This window comes from Pristiophorus japonicus, chromosome 6, assembly GCF_044704955.1.
Source record: "Pristiophorus japonicus isolate sPriJap1 chromosome 6, sPriJap1.hap1, whole genome shotgun sequence".
Taxonomy (NCBI): domain Eukaryota; kingdom Metazoa; phylum Chordata; class Chondrichthyes; family Pristiophoridae; genus Pristiophorus; species Pristiophorus japonicus.
In genome coordinates this window covers 194966122-194973832 of record NC_091982.1, presented here as the reverse complement: position 1 = coordinate 194973832, position 7711 = coordinate 194966122, and the positions used below count along the sequence as shown (strand labels likewise).

At 41.9% G+C, this 7711-nt stretch overlaps 1 long non-coding RNA gene across 1 annotated transcript; it reads left to right on the top strand.

The window, feature by feature from the left end:
* The first annotated feature begins 262 nt into the window (after positions 1 to 262).
* LOC139265341 (uncharacterized) lies at positions 263 to 1408 on the top strand. The gene is made up of 3 exons (XR_011593537.1): positions 263 to 516; positions 793 to 955; positions 1142 to 1408. It is a non-coding gene; the product is annotated as an uncharacterized lncRNA (long non-coding RNA).
* Positions 1409 to 7711: the final 6303 nt, after the last annotated feature.

Here is a 7711-nt window from a genome sequence, read left to right as displayed (position 1 = left end):
AAATAAATGCTTAAATTTCGTCAAACGTTTTGTATCTTTTGGCAAAGCATTAAAAAGCGCCGTTTTTAATGACAAAAATGAAATAATTATGAGATTTATTTTAAAAACGGCCATTCCGTGCATGCACAAAAAAAATGTTGCCCGTTTCTCACGTGACGGGTGTGCTCGCGCATGCGCAGTACACTTCCAGGTCTGAATCAGCCATTTTTAATGGGAATTTAAAGTTCTAGGTGAGTTCTCCTTACTTCCACACATGTGCTGCAAGAACAAAAATGCAGGATGATTTAGGAAGGAAGAGGGCGAGGAAGTTTAGACCAGGACGCAAATGAGGCCCTGGTAGGCGCTGTAGAGAGAGGATGGGGCCAGATTGGAAAGAAGGGTAAAGGGAAACAACACCCATCTGCACAGGCAGAAGCATGGAAACGCGTTGCCGAGCAAGTTTCCTTGGTGGACTCCGTCAGGAGGACCTATCACCAGTGCAGGAAGAGGTGGCATGACCTTTGCCGGACAGCCAGAGTAAGTAATATTTTTATTTATGCACTCCAATTACTTAAATTGTAAACGTGACACATCTTGCTATCGCTAGGCTTCTGATTGTCACACATTATAAAGACTACTTTTTTTCTGTACTGCACTTCAATGTTTTTGTGATGACAATGTGCAAGTAAAGGGACATTATACAGATCACTTAATTAAATGCAGATATATGGTATAAGTGCTTTGATGACTACCTGTGTGTGCCACGACAGCAGAAGGCCCCTCTCTTAAAAATTTCTGATGCCATCTTTGCAGAGAAAGTTGTCCCAGAACCAGTGACGTCAGCGGAAAACTGGTGGCGGTCCGGCAATACTGATCCCAGTCACACACCTCGAAAGTCGTGTTGCAGGTCTGATTTGTGCGTCGCAGAGATTGGCTACCTGTGCGGTTGCTGAGCCCACGTTCAGGAATGACAGTGGTAAGTCCTGCAAAATCCACAGTCTGGGTTGGCTCAATGTTAAGTACTGTGTGGGCTAGGCTTCGGTTTATGTGATATATTGTCATTTGTCGTGGTCCTTCAAATGAGCCTGCGCTATGTGAGTCTCCTCATGTCACCCTGCCCCCTCCCTTGCTACTAACCAATCTGTTCTTTTCTATTTTGCAGATGATTCAGAAACATCCAATACTGGAGAAGACCCCGCCAGCTCGCCACAAGCAGAAGTGTATGACACCGACCTCAGCCATCCTGACCAACTTCCACAGGAAGAGGAGGAGGAACAAATGGATACGGTGGGGGGGCGGGAGGAGGAAGAAATAGTGTTGTTGACTTTGGAGGACGTCACACAGGCATAAAGGACGACATCTGCAGCCAGCACTATGCAGGAGGGGACATTTCACGGTTATCCACCATGCGAGGTCCCGGGTTCCAGTGGGTTGCAGGAAACCACACCCAGGGCAGCAGCAGGCCGTCTGGCGTCTGAGCGGAGGCTGACTCGTCAAGACCACGCTGTCGAAATGCAGCATAAACGGAAAGTGGTATATTTGATGGGAATGACCGGGGAGAGCGTCCAGCTGACCAAATCGCTCCTCGAAGACAATGGGTGGGATCTCGGGAAGCATCGCAGCACTATCTGGTGACATTAGGGAGGGCATCTTGGGAAGCGTAGCAGTACTATCTGCAGAGATTAGGGAGGGCATGTCGCAGATAGTAGCTGCACCGCGTGAAGACACCGAGGCTGTCAATTCCCAGCGACAATTGATGGTCTCAACTGATCCCACTCCAATCCCCAGACCAACCTTACCAGACAGTGTGCAGGTTGAGCAACAGGCTGGAGTGTCCGAAGCCGGGCCTTCCGCAGCCCCAGGTTTTCGACAGCTTGCATTGCCATCTCCTTTGTCTGTCACCCAACAAGCGCAGCGCCTTACCCACAAAACTACTAAAAGACAGCTTGGGGACACCGGGACTAGGGGTAAGCGTGCGGTAACGGGCAAGAGTAATGCCAAGGGCAAGAAGGGGTGGGGGGGGTAGGGGGCAGCGGTGGCTACAGCTGAAGTTTATTTGCTGCTGTGGTTGTTGTTTTGCTGTTTTCTTCTCTTGTGGTTGGTTGTTTGCTGTATTGTTATTTAAGTGACGTTAATTTAAAAGTTTAATCTAATACACAAATGTTTTATTAAAGTTAAGAAAGTTGCTTTTAAGTACAAGTGTACAAAGGTTTAATAAATGTCAAATTATTTTTTCAACTGAACCAAACTTATGCATGTCTCATTCTAGCTCTCTGCTGGATAGCATAAGCAGTCAGCAAATATGCCACAGATAGAATAGGCCCATTCTTTAAATGCCCTTAAATGTCCTTAAAAACGAATTATAAACTCACAAAAAGCTCAATCTATAAAACGCAGCCTTCCCTCCAAAAGCTTTAATTCACTGAACGGTAGCTCCGTTTTCCAAGATGGTGACGTTATCGACGATTTCGATCCGAATCGATCAGATAAGACAAGCTTTTTTTGTGCAGTATTTATCACTGTCTTTAAATATGTCATTATAGGGCAAATTCTCAAAAACGGCGATATCATTATTTTTGACGCCTAGTGACATCACAAAAATGATTTTGAAAAAAGGCGGTCATTATTTTTTAACGACGGCATTAAAGCACTGGCCAAATTAGCAAAATGTCATTAAATTAAAGAAAAAGCTTTTAACGCGAAAAACGACGTTAAAATGTGCGTTAGGCTAGCAAATTTCTCGACCACAGTGACCGACGCACTTTAAAAAAATAAATCAATTCATCATATTTATTAGTTACATTGGTGAAGGGCTAACATTACCAGAGCCAGTGCTAGTTAACATCTAACTAAGCCATTTAACTCAAACACTTATGTTCTGTTTGATATATGTCGTTGTTCAAGTGCAGGGACCTGCTGTCGTTATTCAGTGTATCTTTTTTGTTGGACCATTTGTGACTATCCAGACCTGTTTAATACATTTTTGTGTTAGTGACCTGAAAATGGATGAAATACTTTTAAGGACACAACCAATGATGTGTGGTTATTCTGCTGTTAGTGATTTACAAACCATAAATCCAGTCAATAACATTTTGAGGTATGTAAAGTTCTGAGAAATAAGAAATAGGAACAGGAGTGGGCCATACGGCCCCTCGAGCCTGCTGCGCCATTCAATAAGATCATGGCTGATCTGATCATGGACTCAGGACCACTTCCCCGCCCGCTCCCCATAATCTCTTATCCCCTTATCATTTAAGAAACTGTCTATTTCTGTCTTAAATTTATTCAATGTCCCAGCTTCCACAGTTCTCTGAGGCAGCGAATTCCACAGATTTTCAACCCTCTGAGGGAAGAAATTTCTCCTCATCTCAGTTTTAAATGGGCGGCCCCTTATTCTAAGATCATGCCCTCGAGTTCTCGACTCCCCCATCAGTGGAAACATCCTCTCTGCATCCACCTTGTCAAGCCCCCTCATAATCTTATACGTTTCGATAAGATCAACTCTCATTCTTCTGAATTCCAATGAGTAGAATCCAATGAATAAGTCAACCCCCTCATCTCCGGAATCAACCTAGTGAACCTTCTCTGAACTGCCTCCAAAGCAAGTATATCCTTTCGTAAATATGGAAACCAAAACTGCACGCAGTATTCCAGGTGTGCCCTCACCAATACCCTGTATAGCTGTAGCAAGACTTCCCTGCTTTTATACTCCCTCCCCTTTGCAATAAAGGCCAAGATGCCATTGGCCTTCCTGATCACTTGCTGTACCTGCATACTATCCCTTTGTGTTTCATGCACAAGTACCCCCAGGTCCCGCTGTACTGCGGCACTTCGCAATCTTGCTCCATTTAAATAATAACTTGCTCTTTGATTTGCTAAAGTGCATGACCTCACACTTTCCAACATTATACTCAATCTGCCAAATTTTTGCCCACTCACTTAGTCTGCCTATGTCCTTTTGCAGATTTTTTGTATCCTCCTCATATATCGCTTTTCCTCCCATCTTTGTATCATTAGCAAACTTGGCTACATTACACTCCGTCCCTTCTTCCAAGTCGTTAATATAGATTATAAATAGTTGGGGTCCCTCATTTATCCCTGCAGCACCCCACTAGTTACTGGTTGCCAACCAGAGAATTAACCATTTATTCCAACTCTCTGTTTTCTGTTAGTTAGCCAATCCTTTATCCATGGTAATATATTACCCCCAACCCCATGAACTTTTCTCTTGTGCAGTAACCTTTTATGTGCAGGCACCTTGTCAAATGCCTTCTGGAAGTCCAAATACACCACATCCACTGGTTCTCCTGTATCCACTCTGTTCATTGCATCCTCAAAGAATTCCAGCAAATTTGTCAAACATGACTTCCCCTTCATAAATCCATGCTGACTCTGCCTGACCGAAGGTGAACTAGTTCAAAGTCTTGAGTAAAAATTTGCTAGATTATCCAAACTTGGAATTGAATTCAGGAAATAATTATGATGTGGTAACATTTGTGCACATGACGATGCATCAACTCATAATCTCTCAGTCGAGCCCGCAAACTATTCTATTCTCTTTCCCTTTATAAAAGTAAAGTCCATTTAATCTTTATCAGATACTATTTGATTGCAAAGCCCATAAAAAGCCGATTGAAAGAAATCATCTTCATGGTTAGCACATTCTTTTGTTTCCAAACAACTTTTGAGCCTGTTTCAAATATTTAATATTATAACCTTTCAAACAAGTATAACATTTTCCGAAATTGTTGATACCTTAACCCTAACCAAGCTTCATAATTTAACTAGATAATTTTATGGTGAAAATGTCTTTATTTCCAAAGGAAGGAGGAGGAACGAAGAATTCTTTGTACTAACTCATGGAACTTAATTTAGAAGTTAACACAGAATATCAAGTCGTCAAATGGCTTCCAACAGTTAGATAGGATTCCTGCTTTTATATTGAAAACTCCAAATAACTGCATTATCCTTAGATTAGCATTATAACTCACATGGAATCTCACACTGTACATTGCTTAACAATTCATGATTTACAGAATCTCTATGAAGGAGATACACATAGGCTTACTTATTTTGATGGTACCCTTAAATACAAGCACAGAAACTGTTTTTTAAATGAATTTGCATTAGGCTGAAATGTAAGGCATGGTTGAGCAAAATTTCAATTAATTTCATTTTATTTCAGTTCATTTTTAAATAAAAAGGTTGGCAGTGCTCAAAATAGAAAAGTTACCCGGTCTGGATGACTTGCCTTGTGAAGGGAAGTAAGGATGAAAATCACAGCGGTTCTGGCCACAACCTTCGAATCCTCCTTGGATATGGAAGTGGTGCCAGAGGACTGGAGGATTGCAAATGTTAGACCCCTGTTCAAAAAAGGGGAAGAAGCATAAACCTGGTAACTACAGGCCAATCAGCCGAACATTGGTGGTGGGGAAACCTTTAGAAACATCAAATTGGAACAAAATGAATTGGCACTTGGAAAAATATGCATTAATAATAAAAGCCAGCATGGATGCGTTAAAGGAAAATCAATAACCCGAGTTCTTTGATGCATAAGAACATTAGAATTCGGTGCAGGAGTGGGCCATTCGGCCCCTAGAGCCTGCTCTGCCATTCAGTAGTATCATGGCTTATCTTCTACTTCAACTCCACTTTCCTGCACTATCCCCATATCCCTTTGATTCTCTTAATATCCAAAAATCTATTGATCTCTGTCTTTAATATACTCAAAGACGGAGATTCCACAGCCCTCTGGGGTAGAGAGTTCAAGAGATTCACCGCCCTCCGTGGGAAGAAGTTGCTCCTCATCTCAGTCCTAAATGGCCGACCCCTTATTCTGAGACTGATCCCTGGTTTTAGACTCCTCAGCCAGAGGAAACATCCTCCCTGCATCTACCCTGTCAAGAATTTTGTATGTTTCAATGAGATCATCTCTCATTCTTCTAAACTCTAGAGAATATAGACCTAGTCTACTCAATCTCTTCTCATAGGACAATCCTTCCATCCCAGGAATCAGTCTAGTGAACCTTCGTTGCTCTCCCTCAATGGCAAGTATATCCTTCCTTTGGTAAGGAGACCAAACTGTACACAATACTCTAGGTGCGGTCTCACCAGGGCCCTATATAATTGCAGTAAGATGTCCTTACTCTTATACTCAAATCCTCTTGTAATAAAGGCCAACATACCATTTGCTTTCTTAATTGCTTGCTGTACTTGCATGTTAACTTTCAGTGATTCGTGTCCGAGGACATCCCCGGTCCCTCCGAACACCAACATTTCCCAATTTCTCACCATTTAAAAACAACTCGGCTTTTCTATTTTTCCTACCAAAGTGGATAACTTCACATTTCTCCACATTATATTCCATTTGCCATGTTCTTGCCCACTCACTTAGCCTGTCTATAGCCCCTTGCATCCCTCTTTGCATTCTCCTCACAACTTACATTCCCACCTAGCTTTGTATCATCAGCAAACTTGAATATATTACATTTGGTCCCCTCGTCCAAATCATTGATATAGATTGTGAATATCTGGGGCCCAAGCATCGATCCTTGCTGAAAGGGTTGATTAGGGTAGAACAGTTGATGATGTATAAATGGACTTTCAAAGACGTTTGATAAATTGCCACATAATAGACTTGTTAGCAAAATTGAAGCCCTTGGGATTAAAGGAGCTATGGCAGCATGAGTATGAAATTGGCTAAAGGTCAGAAAGCAGAGAATAATGGTAAATAGTTGTTTTTCAGACTGAAGAGAAGTGTGTAATGATGTCCCCCAGACATCAGTGTTGGGACCACTGCTCTTTTTGATGTATATTAATGACTTGGAATTGGGTATACAGGACTAATGACAAAGTTTGCAGATTACATGGAACTCAGAAATTCAGTAAACAGTGAGTATGACAGTAACAGATATAGGAGGACATACAGACTGGTGAAATGGGCAGACACATGGCAGATGAAATTTAACACAGAGAAGTGTGAAATGATTCATTTTGGTTGGAAAAATGAGGAGAGGCAATATAAACTGAATGTTCCTACATAATTGAACCAGAGAGACCTGGAGATGCATGTACACGTCCTTGAAGATGGGAGGACAAGTTGAAAGATCTGTTAAAAAGGCATATGGGATTCTTGGTTTTATAAATAGAGACAGAGAATACAAAAGCAAGGAAGTTATGTTAAACCTTTATAAAACACTGGTTAGGCTCCAGCTGGAATACTGTGGCCAATTCTGGGCATCCCAATTTAGGAGGGATATCAAGCCTCAGTGAGGGTGCTGAGGATTTTTACTGAAATGGTACCAGGGGTGAAAGGCTTCAGTAACATGGAGAGACTAGAGAAACATTAGTTGTTCTCCTTGGAGCAGAGAAGGTTCAGGAGAGGTGTTCAAAATCATGAAGGGTTTTGATAAAGTAAATAAGGAGAGACTATTTCCACTGACACAAGAGTTGGTAACCAGAGGACACAGATTTAAGATAATTAGCAAAAGTACCAGAAACAGCATGAGCAATAAATGTTAATGCAGCGAGTTATGATGATCTGGAATGCACTACCTGAAAAGGCGTTGGAAGCCGATTCAATAATAACTTTCAACTGGGAATTGGATAAATATTTGAAATGGAATAAAAATTGCGGTCTTTGGGGAAGGAGCAGAGGAGTGGGATTAATTGGATAGCTCTCTCAAAGAGCCAGCACAGGCATGATGGGCCAAATGGCCTCCTTTTGTATTAT